Raw genomic sequence first — 27,541 nt, forward strand, 5'->3', positions numbered from 1 at the left:
TGTTGGCTTCAAAGGGTGGCTGAGCTCTTGTACTGTAAATGTGTGGACGGAAATAGTATATAGCCTGATTTTGGTTAACTCTATGAATAAAGTGAAACACTAAATATACAAATAGACAATGGCCAGACCACACAGCAAAACAGAACTCTGACCCACCATCTGTAGCAACTGCCAACCCATTATCTGTAGTAACCAGTGCAGGAAGCCAGCCTACTATGTCAGACCTGGAGGAAGTCAGACCACTTTTTCTAGCAACAAACCTAGGAAGGCAAACAATAATTCATGTAACATTCAGCCCCATATAGCCAGAACTTGATTAATAACTGATGAATTTTTACATTTTTGTGCCCTCACCCAACTTAGGGCCAACGAGAGAAAGCCAAATATGTACCCCTAATCAATGGGTACCAATCACAAAGTGCCGGTTTCCAGTTAGCCCGCCTGTACCTTCCCTCCAAGCAGGGCATATATGAAGCCTTCCTTTTTTTCCACTGTAACGTTTCCCCAGTCCTCTGGCTGCCTTTGACACTGACAAAACAAAAGTGAGGGTGGCTGACAACCTTGCAAGCTCTGAATAAATAGCCTTTGCTCCTTGTCATTTGGTTGGTCTTTGTTTATTTCCATAGAAGCCTGGTGCTAAGTTCCTCCATGACTAAAGGCAAGCACATCTCATCACAGTAGGAATTCGTTAGTTACCAGTTAATTAATTGATTCATTATCCTAGGGAGGTTCAGTTTACTGGTCTCACATGAAGGAAACATGTTAAGACAATTTTAAAAGCTGCTTCTTGAAACGTTTGAGAAATACCTGACATCATTTTACTAAATGAACATTTGACTCCTACTTGTTCCTGCTTTTATTACCAGAAGCCCGCATGTTAACTAAGAATGGTTCTGAGTCGACCAGAATGGATGGCACAGTTTCCCAAAAGATTATTTTGGATCCTAATGGGGTGGGGTGGGTGGGTGGGGGAAGTGTCGTTTCCTTCCACCTCACTACATTTAATTTACTTTTCCCCAACTTGAAAGCAAAAGGCTTTTCAAAGAGTCATACAATCCAGTGTAAGAGAGGAGATACAAGGAACATCTTTGGAAAATGCAGGAGGAGGAGACAGACCCAAAGACAGCAAGCCTTTACCTGGAACAGAGCTCTCACACCAAGAGATTGTTTAATCATTTACATCCATTCATTACCATGGAACAGTGCAGGAGTGGGGGACAAGATGCAAACATTTCAAGCGTTTCTTTAATTTGTTGAAACCATTTGGCAACCCAGGAAGTAAGAGACCAAAAGATTTACAAGGGACTGCTTGGAACGTTTACAGATTTAAACAGAAAGTTGTAAATCTGTAATTTATTTAAGTTATATGTGGAGGTAGGAGCCCCAGATTAAGAATAAATTTTACTACCACAGTGATATAGTGTCTGGAAAACTGGTTGGGAAAGCCTACAAACTACGCATTTGCATTGGAAATTGAGGAAAGTCCTAAAGACAAACTCCCAAACACACAAAAAGTATCCCAAAAGCGGAAATAAGGGTTACAGGCTTTACCCAATAGCAACCCTCCAGTCACTGAAAGAGAAGCAACGAGGTTAGATTAGTCGGCTCTGTCCTAGCCCCTCGTGCCACTACAGCAGAGTGGCAAGTTAATAGTGAATCAGCTTTTGAACCTTCAAAAATTCCTTGAGAGACTTCAAGAAGTGTGACTAATATTATCAGGAGAGAAACTTTCTTGTCACTTCCTCACAGCCCAGGGTGGGGAGGGTTCTGCACCTCGTGAATGTGGTCAGAGCAGGACCAGAAGAAACCAGGAAGCACGGCCCTCCCCACAGGAGATGCACAACCACGGCATTCACGTTCCCCAGGGACCCCACACCAAGCACTTCAGGAGCAGCAAAGGGCACCGGGATAACTGGAGACAATGCCCTTGGCCTGAGCATCATCACCCTTGCTGTCAATGGTGGCTAACCATGGATGTACGGGGTTTCCCAGAGAGCAGAGGCTACAGAGAAGGATTAGTCATCCACTCACACCACTTAGACAAATGCATGAGTAAGAGTCACAGCAATAAATGCAGAAAACTTCAAGGGGGACTAGAATCCCCAAATAGAAGATAAAGATGAGACCCAAAACAACAGTACTTACCACCATTCACGTCAATCCCCATCTTTCTTTAGGGACGATATGTAGTTTGAGGAAACAGAAGTTACAGACAGTGTATAATTTTGTTTCCAGGGGTGAGATTTCGAAATTTTTCTAAATGATGTGTTTCCTATTTTTCTCCCCTCCCTTCACCACCACCTGGAATCGAGATGCCTGGCAGCCTCTCTGCCATCATGAGCCCAATGAAATGTCCTTCCAGACGGGAAGAGGAAACAAAGGAAAACCTTTATGGAAAGTGGAGGGAGAGGAGGTAAGGAGGGAGAGATGGCTAGACAGAAATTTCCTACCTCCAGCCCTCGGTGAGAATTCTAGAAGGCAGTGGTGAGAGTGAGGTGAGGGGAATACAAGGACGTCCAGGCGATAGTTGGCCTTCTCAGAGGTAGCCTGGAAAACCTGTAACCTTCTAGGAATAGCTCGGCACGTGGCTCCGTGCCACATCTACCGTGCACGGGAGTGAAGCAGCCCTGGCAGGAGGAGGTGGGAAAGCAGGTGAGTCTGAGGTTCTTCTGGCTTTCCTCCACCTTCACCCGGCTTTGAGGGCTCACGGAGTGCCGTGTGAAGAGAAGCAGAGGCACTGAGCGAACTGCTGGGCTGGCAAGAGGCATGGAGTCCCATCGGGCTGCAGCATGCAGGGATTTCTTGATCAAAACAAAATGGCCAAGGGCACAGGCTTCAGCAGCCAGCAACAGGACACATTTCCAAGAGTCCAGGTGGGGTCAGATGTCCCTCAGGGCACTCTAGGCTGATCAGAACAGAGAAGATATAGAGGATGCCTGGCAGACAAGGAGGCTCCCTGCCCCAACACTAGTGGGTGACATCAGGCCTTCCTCCATACGGCAAGTTGCCATCTCAGAAAGAAGCTGAGGAGGGAGAGAAAACACAAGAACTGAGCATTTACCTGAAAGAGAATGCCAGACAGGACATCTTTAAGGAGTCAGGGATTCATTTGCAACTTGACAATTGCCCTCTTCTACCCTATATATACCCAAGGAGACGACTCTCATGAGGAAATCATATCAATTGCAGGAAAGACAACATTCCGTCTTATTTTCACATCCGACTTGACCTGCTACATTTCTAAGATTCTCCCCAAATATTACATATATATACATACATATATACATATGTATACTACATATATATAAATACACACACACACACACACACACACACACATATATCTTCAATATTATAGCTTATGAGAGAAAATGCAATGGGCATGAAGGGAAAGAAAGTTCATGGGACATGTAAGGATGAAGACCCGTTTGGAAATTTCCTTTGTTTGAGGATGGCCAGTGGATGAGGCAAGAAGTTGAAGGTGAGAGTTTACAGAATCCTGGGTAGAAAGCACACTGGGGTGGGTGAACACAGTCCAGAGTGTCAAAGAGAGGACCAAGGGTGTGAGTGAATCACACAATGGTACTGCGGGAGCTGTCAGCATCAATTATAACAAATCTATAACTGAAGTAGATATCGACATTTTCAAAAATGTGCTTCCAATGTTGTGATGAATCTGTCTATGCCTAAGCCTTCAAAAGACAGCAAGAAATATGGTGAGGCATTTTTTCCATACACTGCATACTAAGCTTTAAAATTCAGTATTACTTCCGAATCATATTTTATTGACTCCTGTGGAACTTGAGGTATATGAGTTGTATAAAAACATGGAATCATGACAGAGAGATCATTCTGACTCTAACTTATTACAGATGCTGTATGGAGTTATTTACAATAAAGAAGGTGTTTGTTTCCAGGAAGAGCCTAGAATTTTGTTAATGCTATTTTCACGATATTGCACTGGCTTGGCTGTAGGACAGAGTTGAATTACAAAGAGGTTGTCTTTGGAAGGCTACCACAGAGGTCTGAAAAAGTTCTTCAAAAATAGCCCCTACAAATAATATGCCAAAGCCCCAAAGTTCACACTTTAGTCTATATTTTTCTTAAATATTGATGTTCTTACATTTCCTAGTTTAAATCAATGCTGGATTCATTCCTTGCTGGGCAGCAATTCTGAGCATTTGAGACAAAATGGCGGGCAGGCCCTGAGAATGGCATTTGCATGAGGAGCTCCCAAAGGGAGAATGAGTCAGGCAAATAAGCCTGGACCAGAGACAGACTTCAATCAAAGGAGAGGTTTGAGGATTCTGAGTATCATCCAGGACCACTTGGCTTTTCCCTTCATCCCAAGAAGGGAAAGATTAGACATAAAAGTTAAAGATAAATCGTGGTAAAGACCCTCAAACCAGAACTCATTAGAAGCCATCTAATTGTAATAACAGTTTCACAGAAGAGAGTAACGCATTCTCTGTGACATAGTGCCTGGAATCACTGAAATTCTAGAGAAGACACAGCAGCCTTGGACCCTCAAGGGCTCCAGTGCCTCAGCAGAAGGTGAACACCATGGACCCCAGCAAAGGAGCAATGATGTGCAGGCTGAGCCTCAGTGCCGGACACAGGGGGCAGTCACTACTCAGAGCAAGAAGAGGTTATCCAACAGAGAGGACATCAGTGTCCTGCAAAGGTATCAGGACCCAGAGGAAACCCTGTGACTTATTTATAAACACAACTGAAATGTCTTGAGGACTTCCAGATACAATTACTTGAGAAAGTGAAAAGGATATTGCAGGAGGTAGATTTCCTGAATTGGCAGACAGACATGATACATGTCAAGGCACATTCACACAACCATTCTCAGAGTTCCAAGGATTCTTAACCTGGGTTCCAGGACTCCTAAACAATCCAAAGAAGGATTTAGGGAATAAATGCTTTCAAATTTTTATAAGTAAATCCACAAGTTTTCAAAATTCTATGTGTGTGCCTTTATGGCTATTGTTTCAGAGGAAATGTTCATAATATTCATCATATTGTCAAAGGAGCATGTGACACCAAGAAAGTTAAGAAACTTCTTGCTGCATCTCAAATATACATCTCATTTCTCAGGACTCATGGAGATGGTAAAGGCCTCTGTTGTCCACTCTGAGAACTTTAGAGTTGCTTTCAAAGATCTATGATCAAGAATATTCTGTATCTCCAGAATCTCTGCCCTTGCAATGTCAGAAACTCCCATCCAGGGGCACTGGGTGGCTCAGTCGGTTAAGCATCCGACTCTAGATTTCGACTCAGGTCATGATCCCATAGCTAACAGTGCAGAGCCTGCTCAGGACTCTCTCTCTCTCCCTCTCTCTCTGCCCTTACCCAGCTCACACTCTCCCTCACAAAAATAAATAAATAAATATTTAAAAAAGGAAAAGAAAAGAAACTCCCATCCCAGTGATGGGGCCACACTTTCTCTCCTTCCTCCCCCTAGTCTGGTAGCATGGGGCCCAAAAGAATTTGAATGGATCCCAAATGACAATAAATGCAAGTGACAAAAACACAGCCCATGTTTGCATCTTTCTGAATGTTTCATATGAGTTTTCCCCCCAGTGAAAATAGTGGAAACCATAGTTGAGCGAAGGCTGTAAAATCAGGCTCTGTGTATTTAGCAACAAGGACCATCTGGATGGAGAGATAAGATACTAGACTTGCTCTTGTGGGCATTATTTATGGGCAAGGAGGTTTTTTTGTTTGTTTGTTTTTTTAGTGATTTATTAGTTTTATGGTCACAGCAGCTTTGGGTGATAGCGAGAAACGTCCCATTTTCTTGCTGAGCTCTATAGGCACAATTCATGTGCCTTGGACCTAAAATGAGAAGAATAAAAGCTCAAGGCTATGGTTAAACATCATATGATTAAAAGACTCTTTTTCTTCTCTTTTTAATGACCACATTCCAACTCATTTCAGCACTGTTCAGTTGGAGTATTATAAGGATAAATCCAATTAAATACACAAGAGTTACCAGTATGAACCTTAGTCTAGCACCATTGACCTTGTAGTTGTCTCAGTTCTGTTGTCATAACTGCCAAGAGAACAAATTATGAATATAGGCCGCTACCACTGTAAGTAAAATGCACTGCAAAAACAGTTAATTCTGAGATAAATTGCCTAAGGAATCCACCAGATCCCCCATCGTCTTTCCATTGTGTTTACTAATCAAGATTCTAACAAGCACTAAATCAAAATTTCTAGTTTCCAGAGACCTCTCAGAACTTTAAACAGTGCCTTCAAATGCATTTCACTATGCACATTAAAACCTAAAGGAGAATCAATCACTTCAAAAATTATTACCCTGTGATCTATGGTGCTGAGATAATCCAACAAATTTCGGTATTGCATAAAGATACATTTATACCAAAAAGGGGATTTTCAGAGGACATTTCTACTGGTGAAACTAATTTTTAAGTGACAATTATTACTTATTCTGGAGATGCTTAACCACTAATGGTGGGATAATCTCATGATACAACTGCACATTTTTAGAAAGTTAAGCCAAAATTAATCAATCTATCTAATTTCTACTAAGGGGAGAAGAAATGTCCTCTGAAGACCACATTTCCTTATGAGGCTATAAGTTTGAGACAGCAGTATAATTGGAAAGAAATTTATTAAAGGGCTGGAAATTATCCTCAAATTAAAACATTTACAGCCTAAAGCTGTAATTAGGGCAAAGGTAAAGGCAAGAGATTCTCAAAGCAATCTTGGCTGCTTCTGACTGCTCCTTGGATGCCTTCTTTGCTAATTCATTATCTTGATTCCATTGTTAATTATGGGGGCTCCCCAAGGTTTGACAATGATTCTTTCACTTCTTTTTCTTTCCCTCTATTTTATTCATTACCTTCCATGACTTTAACAATTTACATAGAGATTGAGCTAACATTGACTGATGCCCCCTAAATGCTAAGCACTGTCAGGCACTTAAAGAGTTAACTGTTGATTTTATGCAAAGAGCCTAATTCCTCTGATTATTTCTTTCCACTAAACATTCCACCCGACTGTGTTAGCTCTCTCAACAAGCAATGCTGAATGTGGGGCAGGAGGAAGACACCTGGGGGTCGTCAGGCAGGGTTTGCGTCCCAGCCCTGTCGTTAATTAGCTATGTGATCCTGAGCAAGTCGCTTGATCTCTCCCAGTCTCAGTAAAATAAAGATGTTAAACTAGACCAAAAGTTGCAACCTGGTAGTTATTTGGACAAATTCAGGCTTTAGACATATTTGCTTGGCCTGCATAATGATTTTTAAATGTGGAATGTTTGGTAAAATTCTGGATTTCTGGCTTCTCTTGAAAAGGTGGAAGATCTCAGCCTGATTCCTGTGATGGCAATAATTGGCTGCAGACAAGAAGTAGCTGCCCCTCCAGATTTTTCCCTACAATTCCCAGTATCCCCTACTGTGCTACAAGTATTCCCCTTCACCTATTACAAGACTTTACATGACTTGCTTCTTAACCAGAGGGCTGAGGTGAGAACAAAAATGCACTGGTTTGACTTCCATAACTGGAGTTCATTATTTCAGGTCTTCTCCCACCTCATCCAGACCCATAAGCATAACATTTGAAATCTACCTCAAACTCTTCAGTGTTAAATAAACTCATATATTTTACTGTGGGCTATCCATCTCTTTATAACTTCTGTTTGACCATTTTTGTCATAGCTGAGTCCCAAAGACTTTAGAAACTTGTTTTTAACTCCTTCCATAATTCACTCATAATCACACGCCATTGACACCTTCTCAGAAATTGCAGGTCATTATATCCAAGGCCAATATTCTGAATAAGACTCTCCCTAACCAATTACACTGAAAATAAGAACACCAAATGAATAAAGAAGATGTGGTATATATATATATCCAATGGAGTATTACTCAGCAATCAAAAAGAAGGAAATCTTGCCATTTGCAACTATGTGGATGGAACCGGAGGGTATGATGCTAAGTGAAATTAGTCAGTCAGAGAAAGACAAAAATCATTATCACTTCACTCATATGAGGACTTTAAGAGACAAAACAGATGAACATAAGGGAAGGGAAACAAAAATAATATAAAAACAGGGAGGGGGACAAAACAGAAGAGACATAAATATGGAGAACAAACTGAGAGTTACTGGAGGGGTTGTGGGAGGGGGGATGGGCTAAATGGGTAAGGGGCACTAAGGAATCTACTCCTGAAATCATTGTTGCACTATATGCTAATTTGGATGTAAATTAAAAAAAATTAAAAATAAAACAAGTTAAAATAAAAAAAACATAGCATAGGAACATAATAAAAATAAAGTGAAACAAATTTTAAAGAAAAGAAAGGCAAGAACTGGAAATGATGGATGGTAAAATGTGAAAGAAATTTTCTTTCTAAAAATTCTTTAAAAGTCAAATGATTGTTTAAAGAAAAAAATAAAAATGTATTATGGGGGAAAAAATAAACATTAAAAAAAAAAGAACACCAATATTCCTTACAAGTCTATAAAACTTCTAACAACTGAGCACATCTTCTAAAGAAGCAATCATGGATTTCAAGAATCTTTGAAGCAGAAACTACAAGTTGCTAAGAGTCATTTTTTTCATCCTCCCTTAGAAAACCCAAATTTTATTTGGGGTGTCACTCCCTGTGGCCACCTAAAAGACTACATTTCCCAAACACTCTTGCAGCCAGATGGATGTGATCATGTGACTAAGCTCTGGCCAATGTGATAAGCAGAGTCTCACATGGGAATTCTGGGTAATCACTATAAAGGAAACCAAATCAACTGGGGAAAAGCTTCTTTTCCCCTTTGTCCTTCTTCCACCTGCCTGACTACAAAACAAATTGGATGACTGGAACTTCAATACTCATTTTGGACCAAGAGGTAATACCTTTGAGATTGGAAGCCATGCCATTAGATGATAAGAGAAAAAGGAGAGGAGACTGGGTCCCTGATGATCAGAAAGCACTGAAACCACTGTTCAGTGTGTAATATCAACATATGGACTAACTGGTGTTTACTAAATTGCTAAAAAAAATTGCTACTAGTTTTTCCTATTAGCAGCCAAATCTAACTCTAACTGACAAAGGTAGACTCTCTTGTCCAGCTGGCCTACCTTCCTAGTAATCCTTATATTTTCTTTACTTAAACCATGATGACACTTTTTCATAACTGCTTATAATCTACCTCATTTTTGAAGAGTTTCCAAACTAAGAGCATCAAGCCCTTGTCAGCCCTCCTACCCCAGGAACCTCTCTGCCCCGCATATTGTAGGCCTATTTCCTGGCTACTTTCTTAGCACCAAGGCTAAAATGTTTGACCTAATGGATCAGAGTCACAAAGGAGGAAGAGGATCTTAGGGGAAGGGAAAGAGAAGGAGAACTGGAAGGGAACAAGGCAAAAAAGGGCCAAGGAATGGAGAGGACTTCAGTTGCTTCTCAATTTACTGTGGAAGTTATGTTTTGTTTTATTTTGTTTTGACCCAAGATACCTCTCTATCCCCTCAGCACAGAATGAGCCATCAAAAAGAAGAGCTCGGGAAAAATTTCCAAAGAAAAAATTATAATTGAAAGAGGTACTATATCCCCTAGGAGTAGAACAGGAACTTTTCCCAAAGGGCATTTTTAGTATTCCTAAAAGGCATAAGGTTGACCCTGAGTTTGGAACACATGCTGGGCTTCAGTACAATGCCCAGAACCAACCTCCACTCTCACATACTCCATGGGATGTGTAGAGGAGAAGATCCCTAGGCCTGTCTCTGCCCAGTGAATGACTGAAGTCTTAAGAGTTTACTGATCTCAGTATACACTTGTTTCAACCCCACTCCTCAGGTCATTTTCAGTTTCCCAGAAAACCATGAGATGCATGGTAGTGAGAACCATGAGGTTGCCTTGCCTCTAACTATGTCTTTGCCTTTCCTGTCCTTCTGATCCCATTATGTAGTAAAATCTATTACAGAATCTTTTCCCTTCCCTTTATGCGCACTTGCCAGTCAGATAAAGTCACCTGCCAGCCAGGTAAAAATGTCACAAAGGTCACTACCAAAGAAAGTAAAATAATATAACCATGTCCACAACAGAAAAAGAAAAACTAAAGCACCACTGACCTTAATATATTTATATAGCCACAGGTCAGTTTTGTGAAATTCCTTGAAGCCTCCTCCCCCCTTCCAGTGATTAAAGAGATGGTTTATTTGAGTCATTAAGTTTTCCTGACATCCTCAAGTGGGAAAACACAGTTGCTATATCTTGAAATTTCATCCAGTCTAAAAAAGAGCATCAGGATTGAATATCAAGTATCGGCATGTCCCAACAGGAGGGTAAACCCAGCCCAGAAAGTATGAAGGTGGATGGAGATGGTCACAGATGTAGGCCACAGACGACATCAAGAAGGCTGTCAGCAAGTAGCCAATCCCAACCATTAGACTGAAACTGTCAGTCACTTTTAAAAAATTTTTAAAAAGGGGCACCTGGGTGGCTCAGTCGGTTGAGCGTCCAGCTCCGGCTCGGGTCATGATCTTGCAGTCTGTGAGTTCGAGCCCCGCGTCGGGCTCTGTGCTGACAGCTCGGAGCCTGGAGCCTGCTTTGGATTCTGTGTCTCCCTCTCTCTCTGCCCCTCCCCCACTCGTGCTCTGTCTCTCTCTGTCAAAAATAAACATTAAAAAAAAATTTTAATTAAAAAAAAAAAGGCTACAGAAAATCCAACACAAACTTGTTGAAGCAAAGTAAAAAATAAACTAACTCAGAATTGGCTTAAGACAGCTGTTTAAAAGGACTCAAAAGATGTCACCAGAGACCATGTGGTTCCACCTGTCATCTCGACTTAGCTCTGCTCTCCTCTTCATATTAGCTTCCTTTTTTAACACAGTCACCTCCCAGTGGCCCATAAAGTGGTTGCTGGAGTTTTAGACCTTAGGCCTACCTTACAGCTTCTTAGATCTTAGCCTAAGACTTCAGCATGTGCTTTCTGGCTGAGTCTATAAAAGTGCTCTTTTTCTCGCTCTGATAGACCCTGCTTGAGTAACATGTTTGGCCTTTAACCAATGCAAAGAGCTAGCGAAGCATGGGTCACTTAAAACTGGGTCATGTATTCTTTTCTTTCTTTTTTTTTTTTAATGTTTATTTATTTTTGACAGAGAGACAGAGCATCAGCAGGGGAGGGGCAGAGAGAGAGAGACACAGAATCCAAAGCAGGCTCCAGGCTCCAAGCTGTCAGCACAGAGCCCGACGCGGGGCTCAGCTCACAGACCGTGAGATCATGACCCGAGCTGGAGTTGGACGCTCAACCAACTGAGCCACCCAGGTGCCCCAGGGGTTCAAGTATTCTATACCTGCAAGTGGGGAATGTGTGGATCCTGGAGAAATCTGGGGTGAGATTACCAAAGAAAGTAAAATCATTAGGGGAGAGCCATGAGTAAACAGGTGCACACAAGCATTTTGGATCCTCGTTACCAAAAAAAAGGGGGCACATGTGGACAGGAAACAAAGACAGGAGCACCCAGGAAAGCAGGAGAGAAAAATGATTTCATCAAAATTGGTAACAAGGTTGAATCCTAGTTATTACAAAAGAGGCAGAGATCAGTAGCAGAGTAATAGCAACAAGAGACTTGGATCAAATTCTGTAAATGCCACATGCTGGGGTCAAATCTGTCTTAGTGTCTGGTAATGATATGGTCACGTCATCCTATCTGTGACAAGAGAAACACCTCAGAGAGGCAGGGCCTGACATTCTTCTGCTGAAGAATGGAGTGGGCTTGAGCTGGGTTCAGAGAAAGAAACTTTAGCTTCGCACAGTGTCATTAAATCCTTGGTCTTTTCATTTCCTTGGCAATGTTGAGGATGGGAAGAAAGTGCCCAGCTGCTAAGTTTCCACGACCTGTGGAACAGTCCCCCCAAAAAATCAGTGGCTACATCTAAAGTCTTGAAATTGTGAAAACTATGCAAACTGCCCAAACCACAAACTAGTGACTAAACAAATTAGGCCAAGTGGGTAGGAGACTGACTGAAGGTCTCCATTTGGATTCTGAACTGGTTTCTTACCTTAACTCCTATCAAAAGATGCAATTCAAAAGCGGAAGAGAGAGGGGCCCTCACGGAAAGGCCTTGTGTGTCAGCTGGAGGCTGCCTAATAGATGATGACAGCCTGATGCCTCTCCTGGAGAGCATCATGACAGGTCTGGATACTTGAAATCATTAGCTGCCAGAGGCGAGCTTCCAAGCAGCGATTGCCAGGCATAGACAAAACAGAGACTCATGTGAGCAGGCAGCATGCTAAGCCCCCCAAACAGCAACCGAATAGGCAGGGAAGGGGGGAGGTGTGGTGTCCAGATCCTGACTTCACACAAAGCTCATGTTTAGCATAAGCAACTGTATGGTTACTACCAGTAGAGCTCTAATAAGAACTGTCAGGGGCTCCTGAGTGCCTCACGTGGTTGAGCATCCAACTCTTGGTTTCGGCTCAGGTCATGATCTCATGGTTTGTGAGATTTAGCCCTGCATCAGGCTCTGTGCTGACAGCGCAGAACCTGCGTGGGAGTCTTTCCCTCTCTCTCTCTGCCCCTCCTCCACTCATCACTCTCTCTCAAAATAAAAAAATGTTAAAAAAAAAACTGTCAGAGGTCTTGTTTTCCAGGGCCGTTCTTAACTGTACCTCTGTCCTTGCTGGACCAAATTCTCCAATGTTCCCTGTGTCAAGGCTGGTGTTTGTTCTTATGGGTAACTGATGACTGTGCTTCTTCCCACAGCTCTACATGGAAGGTCTGAATTCCATTCTAACAAACTTATTTGTAATTTAATATCCTCATTCTAACTAGATTTAGTTTTATATCCCTAGATGGGTTTGAAAAAACAACAGCATTTTTTTTCTAAATCTGAGTATATGCTATAACAAATGCACCAGCATTCGTTATCCAAATATTAATTTCCTGCCAAGCTTGAAGTCGGATTCTGTTTCCATAATTTCTTTACAAACTCAAATTATTTAGTACATACATTGATTAAAACATTAAGGTACGTAGTGACATTTAATTTGAATGTGTTTATTGTGTTTATGCCACTAAATATTCATTCAAGACACAAAGAGAAAATGAGATGATTTTTGCACCTGCAAAACAATTGGAGAAGTGCCAGTGACTTTCTTTGCTCTTTACCTGAGGATCTATGACCATCATCTGCATTTTCTTCCCTATTGTGTGTGAATTCTGGAATTGGTCCCTTCTGAGGCTGGGTAACTGTCATGAGCCACTCAAGTCAGTAGCGAGACCTCAGCATTGAATCGTGCTTGCTGTCAGCCTCAGCACAATGCCAGTCAGGCTCCTGAGAACCATAAACAGGCTTGGTCCCTGAGGTCCCCACAGAATGAATCTCAGGTTGGCAGTGTGCCCTAGTCCTCTACTCTGCTCAAGTACAAGTATTGCCCCCTCGCCCTCTCCAGTCCCCGAGGACTCGGTTTTCCTACCTGCAACCAGAGTTCCTCGCTGTTCTCCAAAGGCTTCCTCCTGGACATTTCATTGCTTTGTACCACCTGCCTGTCAATATATTCTTTTAGACCGGTTGGAGGCTTCTGCCTTGGTAAGACACCACCTGTCGCCACTTGCCATTTTTAACACGTAATGCACATTCTGATGCACCCACCTGACTAGACCCTTCCAGCTTCCCTGAAGCTTGGCCAGGGCCTGCCCTAACCATGACCATGAAGGCTTCCCGTCCCGGCCACTTCACTACATACAGTTCTGGCTTGAACTTGGCAGATACTCAGTGGAGGTATTTATTTGTTTTGGTTTTGTACCCTCAAATAATTGAAAATGGGAAAATGGGAATCTCGCTGTAAGCCTGGATCTGTGCAGTACAGCTAAATACCTGGCACCAAGTATTATTTTTGTCTTTAGACCATAAAAGAACACATCAGTTTATTTCTTGTCCAAACACTAATTTCCGCACCATCCAGATGAGAATTCTCCAGCTTTGTCACTGAAAGAGCCCTTTTTCAGAGGAGAATATATACATCATGGGTCAGACTTGCTTCCCCATGAGCTGTCTTGAATTCCAGTGTTCTATCTTAAAAATAAATACAAATTTAGCTTTTATCTCACCATAGATAGATAGATAGATAGGTATGGTTATAGATAGACATATATAGATAGATATAATTTTATCTATATATACGTGGATAAAATACATTGATATTGCATTTAAAAATATTTAATTATATCCCATCAAGTAGAAACAGTAGCCACTGTAAGAATATGGACTTAGACTGTTCTGTGGGTTCATACACTTTCAATACACAGGTACATCCATGTTCCCCAGCACATACTCAGACCCTAGTCTGATAATGCATGTAGATGTAAACTGAGGTTAATATATTTTCAGAAGAAAATCGTATGATCTATGGGATTCAATATAAATATGTTTCACAATGCCTGCCATCTTTAGGCTTCTTAAAAGTCTACCTTACTTTTTCTTTCTCCATGTCCCCTATAAAATCGGACATCTGTGTTTCCCTCAGAATGTTGTGAAGCTGAAAAGCTCCTATTTTTCCTTTTAAAAGGAAAATGGTAATTCCCAGCTACCTCAAATAAGACAAAATACATGATACAATTTTTAGTCCTAACCTTACTGAAAACACATTAAATTCACATATTAACTCTGGATCTACATTCATATCTGTAATTAGTAATATAAATACAAACTTTTTTCTCTCCCTTTTACTATTTCATCTCTGGCCTCTATATCTTTCAGAGGGAAAAAAAAAACTAAGCATAACATATTTGTCATAAAGGTCAATTTTACTTACTTAGATTAAGATACCTTTTGGTGCCTAGTAATAAGGAAAACTGTATGGAGAGAGAGAGCGAGAAACAAACAGACTGTTAACTATAGAGAAGAAACTGATGATAACCGGGAGGTGGAGGATAGGGGGTGGGTAGGGAGATGGGTGAAACAGGTGATGGGGATTAAGTGTATACTTAGATGATGAGCACTGAGTAGTGTATAGAATTGTTGAATCATATATTGTACACCTGAAACTACCATAACACTACATATTAACTATGCTGGAATTGAAACATAAAGAAAATGAAATACAGTAAAATGATCTTCAAGTAGATAATACAGTCTAAAAAAAAATGTTACTTTTATGAGAATTTGATGGACCTTTACACAGAAGACTTAAAACAAATGCCAGTGGTCCTGGGAGCTCAGTCCTTTAAAAAAAGAAAAGGCAGGTTTATTACACAGTAAAGTTTCACAGAACAGTAGCGTTTATTACAATGTGGGAAGAAAGGATAGCGGTCAGAATGGCGGATTTCACAATTCAGAAGATCATAGTCCTGGAGGAGCCTTCAGGTCCTTTTTGGCTTCGCCGTGCCCTCGGGTATTGGACACAACCCCCTTTGCAAGAAAGAGAAGAGAGGAATAAAGGCTTCTTTGAAAAGCAGTGATAACAGGATCCCTGGAGGATTTCTGAGCTCTTGAAACAATGTTCATGGCAACACCATGACTCTGCTTCCTGCTTTGGCGAAGGTTGCTGGGATATGAATTATGGGCGAAGCGGTGGAGCTATGTGCAAGTTCCTGTTAAAATTTGATTTCCCAAACTCAGGAATGCAGTCGATCATTGGTTATATCAAAATAGTGCTTTAAAAGGTGCCCTACAAAGGAGCTCAGTACATGCAATACGCATCAATCAGCTTTGCGTTTACAAGTGGTCACACAGGGGGAAATACAGGGAAGATTCCATCATCCTCGGGTTAAAGACCCAGAAATGTCTGCAGAATTTGGTATCTCACCAATGGTCATAATATCAGACGATGTCACCAGAAGTGATGTATGGAAATTGCTTCTCAGATCACTATTCAATCATCCATATTACTCCACTACGCATTTATCTTTAAATGGTAATAAATCTAGTTAATGCCTTCTTTACTCTTATAACATTCCTCTCCCATCCCAAATTATGGCATGTTTTTCTTCCATAAAAGTGCATTCTCTAAAAAACAAACATACAAACCTGAAAAACAGACAGCAGGGGGGAAATGTATCAAATAGGCATCTTAAATAGATATTGACTATCTGCATCTGTCTTTGAGAGTACTTTCGATGTGTGGTTTTGTGTTCTCTGATTCTCTCAATTCTCAGTTTCCAGCAATGGTAATATCAACTCAACAACACATTTTGGGGGACAAATACTAAATAGTAACCCCTTTATTCTTCAGCATAAAATCAGTTTGAGCGTATGTGCTCTTCCAATTCTAAAGCCGAAAGTTTCTCCAGCACCACTTTTGACATCAACACGTTTTTACAGCATCAAGATAACACACTGTTCACAAGCCATTCTTTCAAATATTTTCTTACTTAGCAACTTCAGGACTGATGGTATAATTTCCAGGGCTTAATCTGGACTTCCCACAGTTTGGAAGATTATATTAAATTTGTTGGCCGATTGCAATTCTTTACTGAATTAGTTACTAAAAGTTACATACCTTCTCTTGCAAATGACCTGGAAGCTGGCAATGGTGGCAAATATACAATGAGAGTCCTTCATGACATGTGAATTGTTCCTACAAGCCTGTCCAAGCTTGGGAGGAGCAAAGTATCCAAAGTATCTTTTGGATACTACTCTATCCAAAAGAGTAGTAGTTTCCACGACATAATCATACTACCTGGGATTTGACAATTATCTGCATTCACATTCTCATTCAGTGCTGCAACATACTATGATATGTATTTTCAAAGGCATTTACATGACATATGGTACTACCAGTATCAGTAATGTGGCTGAATGACCCTGAGATGAACTGATACCATCTGTATATGGGTAAATTCTTCCATGCACATGAAACATGTCCTAAGGTTTGGTCCTCTTATTGTTGGTCACCTCGTTTCTTTTGCTAGAAATCAAACAGACCATCTCGATTTCAGAAACTATGCTCCAAAACAGATGTAAAGATAATTTGTTGGGGCTATATGCAAAGTGACAGTGTTTTGTTAATGGACTGTTAGCTACAGATATCTTCTACAGAGGACTGACTAGCCCCCATCTGGCAAAGCTTTCTCTGTTTTTGTTAAGTGCGATAGACAGAATTTCTAATGGAGGGGGCCCCTGGGAAAGAATGCAGGGGGCCCTGGGAGCAGAGAGTGGATCCTGGCTACCAGCCAGTAAGGAAACAGGAATGTCAGTCCTACAATGGCCAATAATGGATTCTGCTGACAAATGGAAGTGGATTCTTCACCAGTGCCTCTAGATAAGAGCCCAGACTGGCCAACATCTTGCTTTTGGCCTTGTGAGACCCTGAGCGGAGGACCCAGTTGACCCCACAAATATTTTGATCCACAGACTGTAGGTGTTGTTTTAAGCCAGCATATTTGTGGTGACTGTGATGGCGGCAATAGGAAACCAGCACGGGCAGACCACCTGTGCTGCAGCGGGAGAGGAGGGAACATCCTGTCCAGTCAGTCAGTCTGAAGACGCAGAGCAGCCCAGGTGACTGAAGGTGTCCAACTCGTAGAGGTAGAGATAGCAATGTGACCACAGCCATCTGTATATACCATGAAGAATTTGTAGGGTTTTATAGGGTTTCTCTTTTTTTAAGAAAGAAGTACATCCTTGTTCTGCACCTGAATTTTTAAGGGGATACCATTATTTAAAAAGAATTATTCTGGGTTCAGAGCCGACAAAGTCAAAAATCCTTAAGATCCATACCAAAATGGTTTGGTAGAAGGCCATATTTTTGGCGAACTCGGCATATGTAAAATTCAACATATCATATGTCATGGCAGGTATTTTCCCATTTTCTCAATGATTTATATCAATTTAGTTTACTAGTATCTCCTTCTTCCACCCAGTGTCACCCCAACAACAATTATTCCCTTTTCCAGAAGGGCAGACATTTGTCCTTATTCATCCAGCATAAATTAAGTGGCCCCTATTAGGTGCCAAGACATTTTATTAGGAACTGGAGATGATCAAAGCTGAACAAGATTAAATCCCTTCTTATAAGGAGATTAAGAAATGCAGTGTGGAGGACCCCAAACCAGAAAACACTCATTTACTGAGCTGTCACAAATCTTGAGGAAAAACCTAGAAACTGGAAACTGTAAGATAAACAGTTTGCAGAGGTCCAAGATGTCACAGCACACAGAGAGAGCAGAAAACTCCATACCATGAAAGATACTGTGTATTTATTTAATTTTTTAGCTCATCTTTAAAGCAGAACTCTGGCTATAGAAATGGTAGAGAGCTGTGATGAACACGTTTAATAAGTGAAAAACACAGGTGAGAAAAATACCAAGCGTTACAATTTCATCTGCACAAATCTTAGACCAGTCAAGAGGAAAAATCAATCAGCAGGCATTTGATCTGTGTTTTCTTGATACCATTAGTTCTGTCACTAATCCAGCATCCTGTGAATTGGGGTTTGTTTTTCTTACTTGTGTTATTAATTTATTAGTGTAAATTTACACCTGTCAACATAGATTTACAGCAGTGGAACTACCTCCCACAAATATTATAGTCTTCAAGGACACACAGTTAAGAACACTTAAATTGCTTTACCTCTTGCTAATATAGTTGAGCTCCACTTAGATGAAAAGATAAACGGCCAGAATTTTTCTGCTAGGAAAATTATTCGGTAATAATTCTGATTTTTTTTTTTATTTTCCTCCTGGCTTTTCTTAAAAGTTCTAAAGTTATTTTCATCTATGAATCACTGCTTCATCTATGAATCACTGGCTCATCTATGAACCAATGCCAACCTAATGATGATACTAATTCTGTCCACATGGGGACACCGCAGAAAAGAGAGCTCAATTTCACCCCTTATTTTGCAGCAGGACTTCCGTACTTTACAGTCACCTTCACTTACATTCTTTTCATTATTATTATAGCAGATGAAGCTCTTAGCATTGCAGGCTTATAAAAAATGGAATTCACGTGCTTGGGACTGTGTGGTAAAGGGCAACTGATTAGGAGGGGAACCTCCTGCTCACAAAAAGCATTCAAGGTTGCGTTAAAAAAAATTGTTTTTTTTTAAGTGGGGGGGTGGTGCCTGGATGGCTCAGTCAGTTAAGCATCCGACTTCTGCTCAGGTCATGATCTCATGGATCGTGGGTTCAAGTCCCGTCCGTGTAGGGTTCTGGGCTGACAGCTCAGAGCCTGGAGCCTGCTTCAGATTCTGTGTCTCCTTTTCTCTCTGCCCCTTCCCAGCTCATGTTCTGTCTCTCTCTGTCTCTCAAAAATAAGTAAATGTTAAAAAAAATTTTTTTTTAAAGAAAAAAAGAAAGAAGAAGAAGCATTCAAGGTTGCCCACAGCAGAAAACCAGACTTCATGTGTCTGTAGACTACCTTCCCTTCAATCGCTGCTCACCTAGGAGGACACAAACCCAGGACCTCATCATCTCTTGCCTAGATAATTCCAACAGTCTCCTAACTGCCCTCCTGTCTACTCTTCAAATACCTGCCAAGTAATTCCCCTATCACATACAGCCTTAAACAGGATGTTTTGTTTTGGATTGCATTGTGCCCTTGCTTAAAATCTTTCCATGGCATGAGAAATGATAAATGAAATCCAAACTCAGTAAGTATTCAAGAAACTCATGTCCTGGTCTCTGCCCACCTCACCCTCTAGCCTCTTCTCTGGGTCTCCCTCTTGCCCTTTTCTTTTTCAGTTTTTTGTTTTGTCTTGTTTTTTGTTTTTGTTTTTCTTTTGAGACAGCGAGTGGGGAGGGGGCACAGAGAGAGGGAGAGAGACAATCCCAAGCAGGCTCTGTACTGTCAGTGTGGAACTGGATGCAGGGCCCAGTCTCAGGAACCTTGAAATCATGGCCTGAATCGAAATCAAGAGTCAGATACTTACCCACTTAACCAACTGAGCCACCCAGGCATCCCTCTCTCTTGCTGTTTTTATTCGAGATCTAACCCACCCTGAGAGCTATTTACCATTATGTGCCACACCCGGCTGCATTTCCTAGCTTGGGGACTTCTTTGTGCCTGGGATGTTTTCCCTTTTGAGCCTCCCCCTGGTCCAACTATTCCAGGTGCCTGACAAACACCTGGTCATCTGAAGAGATTGAAGTTTCATCTCTCTACAAAACCTTTTCCACTCCCCGCACCCTTACCCCAACCTCGACAGGCACAAAAGACCATCCCCTTCCTTTGCATCACCTGAGTATCCCCTGTAGAGTCCCATCAGCCTCCCTGTAATGGGTTAGGAAACATCTTGCTTCTCAAGTCTGTAACTCTGTGTCACACTCCCATAAGGCAGAGGCCAGGCCCTCTTTGTGTCTCCTGGAACTGCCTTTGAGGACATTGAAACATCACTGGGACTAGAAAACCTACACGTGCAACAGCTGCAAATACCAAGCAACGGTGTTTGATGACGTGCTAAGGAACGTATATCTTCCCCGAAGCACCCAGAATGCCCTAAGAAGTCACGTGGCATGTTGGGAAGCGTTCTGCTGTCAGACAGACCTGAATGCACACCCTGACCCTTCACCTCTGACCCTGTGACCATGGATCCGTCAGGTCCTTTCCCTGTGCTGAGCCAGGATAACAGCGCCCACCTCACAGAGTACTTGTGTGAAGATCAGATGAGATATGTGAGAACCCAACACAGCAGGTGCTAAGAAAATATCCATTTTTGCCCCTTTTCTCTGAGAAGTGACAGCGATTATATGTGCTAAATGACTCGAGCACAGCTTCTTAAAGAAGGTGAGATTTGAGCTTGACCTTTAAGCCAGGAAGATTTTGGATGGCTTTTGATAGAAAGCACCATCCATACATGGAAATAGCTCACCACAAAGGTTCTGACCTGTGTCAAGCTCTTCCCAGATGTACCCAAGATGCCGAGTCGGTCCCATAGTTCAGCCCCTCGTTGCAATGTGAAAGTAATCATACAGGAACATAACCCAGCTTCAAAATCCAAGAATAGTTCAAATTAGAGAGGAGACATAAAATCAGCTTATGTACTTAGGAGAGACCCATTCTTCAGTGAAAGAATGTTCCAAAAAATGATGTTGAGGAGCATGGGGCTATTTACTCCTTTGTACAAAAGTAAGCATTATGCTACCAGACAGCAAGGCTGGCATGACAACATCTACTGACATTTAAACAAACACAGAGTTGGTAATTTTTTCCAGGTGTGGATGGTTTAAATGTTACAGAGAAGTCTAAAGCAATCTCCTCTACTTTTATGGTTAAGTGTTCAAGATGCATCTTTTTTTTTTTTCCTTTTTACATCTGAATGTCTTCATGGCTGAAGGGAGGCCAGCATGGCCTAGAAAACAATTTGCAATGATGTGTAAAGTAGTTACATTCTCCAATAAGTCTGGCTGCTCAATTATTCCACCCATATTAATAGCTCTTGTGGCATTTGATGTGTGAGAGTCTCAATCCAATCACCCACTTCAGCTGGAGGAGAGCAAGCGCTACCCAAATGGGATATGGTCCAAGTGTGAAGTTCATTACAAGCTCCAGCCTTTGTCCTGACCGTTTGCAGCAGCAGCTTGCTGTCACTGAGAAGGGGTACTGTCGGCAGGCTGGCCTGCTATCTGTGATGCGACTTCATTTCGCTTCAGATCTGCAGCTAGGTTTGTGCTATCAGAAAAACCAAAGTAATTGATTTCTTTCTACCTCTGTTGAGATAAGTGGAACAATGTGTAATTTGGTTTAGGTAAAAAAAAAAAAAAAAAAAAAAAAAATCCAGATTGTAGGAAGAGGTTTAAAGAAGGAGATAGAGACACAAACGGCAGTTTTCACAGTACCTTGATCATAGTGGGAACTTAATTTAAAGAGAACTACAAAGAATTGAAATAAAAAATCCAAATATAAGAACAGAAGTGAAGGAATGAAATGTTGCAATACTTGTTTTTCATACCATTCCTGTTGGGTTTTCTCAAGTATGGTCAACCTCCATTGACTGAGCTGTGCTCCCTGTCTCTAAAATCTAATCTGCACACAGTATCCACAGTGATTCTTTTTAAAAAACCTTTTTTAAAGTTTGTTTCTTTTTTGAGAGAGAGAGACAGAGCACGAGTGGGGAAGGGGCAGAGAGAGAGACACAGAATCCGAAGCAGGCTCCAGGCTCTGAGCTGTCAGCACAGAGCCCAAAGCAGGGCTGGAACTCACAAACCAGGAGATCATGACCTGAGGTGAAGTCATAGGTTCAACCAACTGAGCCACCCAGGCGCCCCCACAGCACTTCTTTTTAAATGTTAAGTCAGATCCTATCATTTCTTTGTTCATAGCTCTAAAGGCTTCCCACCTAACTCAGCATAAAATCTAAATGCTTCACCAAGGCCCTCAAGCCTCTCCTGAGTTTTCCAGCTTCACCCCACCACCCTCCTGAGCTTACTCCAACTCTGAACAGGAAGCCCACTCCTGCCTTGGGCTTCGCACATGCTCTTCCCTTCTCCACCCCACCCCAGCCCCTCGAAGCCTTCCTCTTTGAGCAGGTCTGCTCAAATACCATCAACTCAGGTGTCACCTACCCAAATGTCACCTTCCCTGACCACCACATCTAATGTACAAGCTCCATCACTGTTTACCCCCTCGCCCTGCTTTCTTCTCAGCAGTTGTCATTACCACACATTAAATTCTTTGTCTAGCCGCTCATCAGTTTATCTGTCTTGTACATTAGACTGGTAGCTACAAGATGGGGGATGTTGTACCCCAGAGTCTGGAATCTTGGGTGCCACAGTACAGATAATAAATGTTACAGAAGTGAGGGAGAAGAAGAAGGACAAGAAGAATGCTCCCCTATCTTTCTACTAAAATGTTTGTATCTTTGTTCCCCAAGTAACTAGACGCAGGACTGTTTGGTCAGCAACTACTTATCTCTGTTGATCCAACTGCTAGAGATCATAACACCAGGGAATGCATGCACTTTGGAACCAGTGAGACCAGAATTTAAATCCCATCCCCATCACCACATTGCTTTTTGACTTTGGACAAGTTTTTCAACCTCCTGATGGAATTTTACAGTTGATAAAACTTTAAACACTCACGAGTATTGGGCTAGGCACTGGTGATTCCTCCGCAAAATTATTACAATTAAATTAGGTAACTTCCATTAAAACTAACTTGACCCCCCCAAAAGCATAATTGATCAATATTAGCTCTCTGTCCCTTCTACCCTCCACACCATCCTCCCAGTGGTCTTCCATGGTATTCTGCCCAATAAATGCACCCGAGATAAGCAAAAATAAAAGGCTGCTATGAGTCTGTGAAAACCAACAGTGAACAAACAAGATAACTCAGATGAAGGTACCTTGAAAATGGTAACACGGCATACAAATAAATTGCAAGAATTACCATTCCTGTCATCAAAACAACTTATCTTAGAGCCAGTTTTCTGCATTGTGAACTTTTAATCAAGCAGACTAGCTTGAAGAAAATCCAAGTAAAGAGGACTCGGGGATAAAGAATAACCCAATTGAAGACAAAACAGGGAAAGAAGAGGATGAGTTTCAAGTAATGGCCATGCATGAGAAAGCACTTGGGAATAGCAGGGTCTGAGTGTCAGGGTCCGACTGGCAAGAGGCTTCAGTAAGTGCTCCGTGAGACTCACAAAGACTAGAGTTTCCATCTTTGCAGGAGAAGGAAGAGAAGCAGGTAACACTACAGGCTCCTTTGTGGCCATCTTTCCTGCTGCTCTGGGGCCACCATCAAGCATGGGGAAGAATGAGCCACATGATACTGTGGAAATCATCTCACCGGTTAGCAGAGGGGAGTAAAATACAAGCAATGGAAGATCTCAGCTCATATTTATCATCAGCCAAATGGACTCTTCTTGAATCACCTCCCTCAAGCACATAGAGCTGCAGGGAAGGGAGCTAATATTTTCCCATATTCCTGCAATAAGCTGGATCTTGTGCTAGACACCATCACATACATTATCGCATTTTTATTTTCACAATAATCCAAGGAAGCTTTATTATCCCCATTTTCCGAAGGAAACAAAATGAGACTTGGGAAGCTACTGGAAATATCAAAGCTGGAAAATAGCATTTTGCTCCAGCTCTGTAAAAACAAGAGCCAACTCATCCCTCTCATTTGTAGAAGAGTGCTTTATAATTTCTGAAGTGTTTTCATGAACAAAACCATGACCTTCACACACACCTTGAGAGGCAAATAATACCATATTATTATTCTCACTAAATAATGAAAGGAGCCGAGGCTCAGAGTAATTGAGTGATTTGTCTAAAACTGCAGAGCCAGTAAGTGGCAGAAGTGGGATTTGGATCCACTTTCCTAATTCTAAGACCAGTGCTCTGTCTACTATGATTCTCTACTTTTCAGAAGATTACTAGGTTTGTTTGAGGAAACCCTTTGTATTTTGAATCTGCGCTGGCAAAGAACACAGTTTTCAGCTAAAACTAAGTAAGAGGTCAACCTCCATGAATTACTTTGGGTAACAAAAGCTATTGATACCTCAAAACCTCAGACTCAGCACTATAAATCTTACTTCTTACTTAGGTAAAAGTCCAACCAAGTACCCTTCGCACCTGGTAATTTAAGGATCCGGGCTCCATTCATCCTTACTTGGGCCTCAGAATCCTGTTACCCAGGCAGAAGGGAAAGAAATAGGCCCACACCATGTCAGCTCTATTCCACCAAAGACCTACTCATTGAGCTAGTCATCCGGGCCATTCCTGGATTCGAGTGGGCCAAGTAGTCTAGGAGCAATTCTGTGTTGCATGGAAAGGAGAGCATGAATTGTCAATGAATAACTGGTCAACTCTATCACACCCTACTAACGCAACCAATGAAGGGTAAGTAACTGTAAGATAATTCCTTAAAGTCAGAGGTCAACTTAGACTGTTCTGCATAGCCACAAGTATTTTTTTTATTATTTTTAATTATTTGCTGCTACTATGTGTTCTTTTGAATAATAACAAATAAATGGGCACTTGTCCCCAAGGACAGTGGATTCTTATCCATCAAGGAGTCTGAGATTACCTAGGATGCATGCTAAAAAAATACATAGATTTCCCACAGCCAAATGCGGAGGTATTTTCACAAGTGATTCTGACGCCACAGGCCCACAGACCATACTCTGTGAAATATCGACTTACAACCACAGTTATTTCATGACTGGTGGCTACACAATGGCTGCTTAATGTTAGATTGGAGAGAGGAGAAATGCATCAGTCTTCTGACAGCCCCCTCACAAAACCTCAGAAGAAGTCAGCTCTGGGAAGGAGCAGGAAAACTATGTGGTTTCAGATTTTCACATCCAAGCAACATCCACTCCCACAAAGGGTTTGTTTTGCCAACCAGGTTCTATTTTCTGGTCTCCTTGACAATGCAAAAGCAACCAGGCCCTTCACAGAGACTTGCTTCCTTTAAATGGCAGGAGTTGCCTCACAAGGGCAAAGGAGACAAAGATTGATTGAGTGGATCTAAGACCTAGAAAAAAATAACATCCATATTTAATAACTTCTATTTTGCCTGCAACACTGGACTCTCTCTGGAATGGGCAAAAACCAGGGTAGGTGGTATGGGCCATGCTCAAGCTATGAAACCAAGTTGCTGCTCATTAACCTTGCATAACATGACATCTGATTCTTCCTTAACATGGACAACAAATCACATCTCATATCAAGCGGTTGCCCCAGAAGCCTTCAAACTATTTTAAGCCCAGTGCTGTGTCCCAGAAATCATTCTGAATGTTATCGACAGCGATCCTGAGGAATTCAAGAACAGTCAGTCAAAGCAAGTAATTCAAAATACTTTCCACTTTGGGTGTCTTGAAAAGAGCTTTTTATTGGAAAAACAGAAAAATAAGTTAAGATTTAGAATGCTTGGCTTCATCCTGATTGCCAGGTTTTACAATTGTTTATTGAGCTAGATAGGATAAAAGAAAGAGACATGTTCAGGGAGCTCCTGAATGTGAGCTGGGACAGGTGGCTGGGGACAAAGTTAAGCCAATGTAATTGATCAGACCTGCAGCAGAGCCCAGCAACTGTGGGCGGGGGAGAGCAGGGAGTCATGATGTGGGTACACATCCCCACCTACTCGGGGGTCTCCTTGAGTGTGACCCTTTAGATAAGGTATCTTAGGAACACTGGAGGGTAACCCAGCAAGAGATGCACACCATCCTCAGAGCCCTGGCAAACTCCCAATTCTCAAACATAATGAATCAAATTATTGTCCATGAACTTCAAGCTCCCTGACTCCTTTGCCTCTGCACACCTCCAGTACTCACAGCCATTACTCTCTCAACGTGTCTTGAAGCTCTAATCAGACAACCCTCCCACCATGTTGCTTTTCTGCTGCTCTGTCTCTCACATACCCGACCTACTCACGTCACCAAGCTTCCCTCTTCTTTCATAAGATATTCCCAGGCCTTCATTTACTAGGCATAGTGGGTTATCTGCCTATTATGGTCACTATCACCCTCCAGATCAGTGACTCCAAGGTCCACCTTGCTTCCTCCATCTCCTTTGCACCTTCCACAACCACAGCACAGCCATGTTGGGCAAAATCTCCCACCAGTCCCCTCCAATTGTCCCAGTCACCCCAGATTCAGGCATTGCTGTTGTTTCCCTGCACTGGTTTCTGTCTGTGTTTCCCACCTCCAATATCTGCCTGTTCCAATCTACCCTTCAAACTATGCCCGGTTTACTTGGCAAATAAGTAACCTTTAACATTCTGATCCTGAAGAAGTCATGCTATTATGATTGTATTAATGATCCCAATTTTTCACCTGTCCTTGAATCTACATGTCATGTTCTTTGCCATGCAAATCTGTGGTTCCATTCCATTCTAACTCTGGCCTTGGTCATGAGACTTGTTTAGCCAATAAGATGCTTGCTTAAAAAGCACTCATGTAATCAGCCTTGACTGCTCTCACTCTTCTATAGTGCCATGACAGCTTGCATAGGCTGGCCTACTGGTTGAGAGACATATGAAGAACTGAGTGTCCCCAGTCATTCCGGCAGGGGCATTCTTAGATCAGCCAAAAGCCCAACACCAGAAATAGGAATGGGCCTAGCTGAGACCAGAAGAAGTCAGCCAAGTTCAGCCTACATCACCAACCCACAGACTAAGTAAATAAATGCTTATTGTTTTTAGCCACTGATATGCGGGGTGGTTTGTTATAAGGCTTTATTGTGGCAACAGACAATAAATATGGCAAATCACAATACAAGAAGTGATTTCAGAGATTACCTAGCCCCATCTTGGTCAAAACTGAAGTTTCCCCTTCATGTCACCACTGTCCCTCTACCGTCCCAACTGTGGAGTTTGCATGCTCCTGGTTAGTCAATAGAACAGGTCATATCAGGAAAGACTTTCTCATACAGGCAACCACAAGTCCCCACTGGATGACTGGAGCAGACTCCTGGTGATGTTCAAGGTCAAGCAATGAAAGCAGTAAGTGTGTGGTGATTCAGCTTCCTTAGAGCTTCAGTAACAGTAGAGTTTTTAATTTTTGCCATCATTATTATTTTTTAACAGTAGAGTTTTTATAGTCTAGACTCTGAGATCAGGAAAAACAAATGTAAAAGTGTGCATCTGAATCTTTCCCTTCACACTGACCAGCAGCTTT

At 41.8% G+C, this 27,541-nt stretch overlaps 1 long non-coding RNA gene across 1 annotated transcript in view; it reads right to left on the reverse strand.

Moving 5' to 3' along the window:
- The window catches only part of LOC125935419 (uncharacterized), a 140,188-nt gene that overhangs the window by 77,689 nt on the left and 34,958 nt on the right, over nt 1-27,541 (reverse strand). The gene's annotated exons all lie outside the window — the stretch shown is intronic.

This window comes from Panthera uncia (assembly GCF_023721935.1).
Source record: "Panthera uncia isolate 11264 chromosome A1 unlocalized genomic scaffold, Puncia_PCG_1.0 HiC_scaffold_17, whole genome shotgun sequence".
Classification (NCBI taxonomy): domain Eukaryota; kingdom Metazoa; phylum Chordata; class Mammalia; order Carnivora; family Felidae; genus Panthera; species Panthera uncia.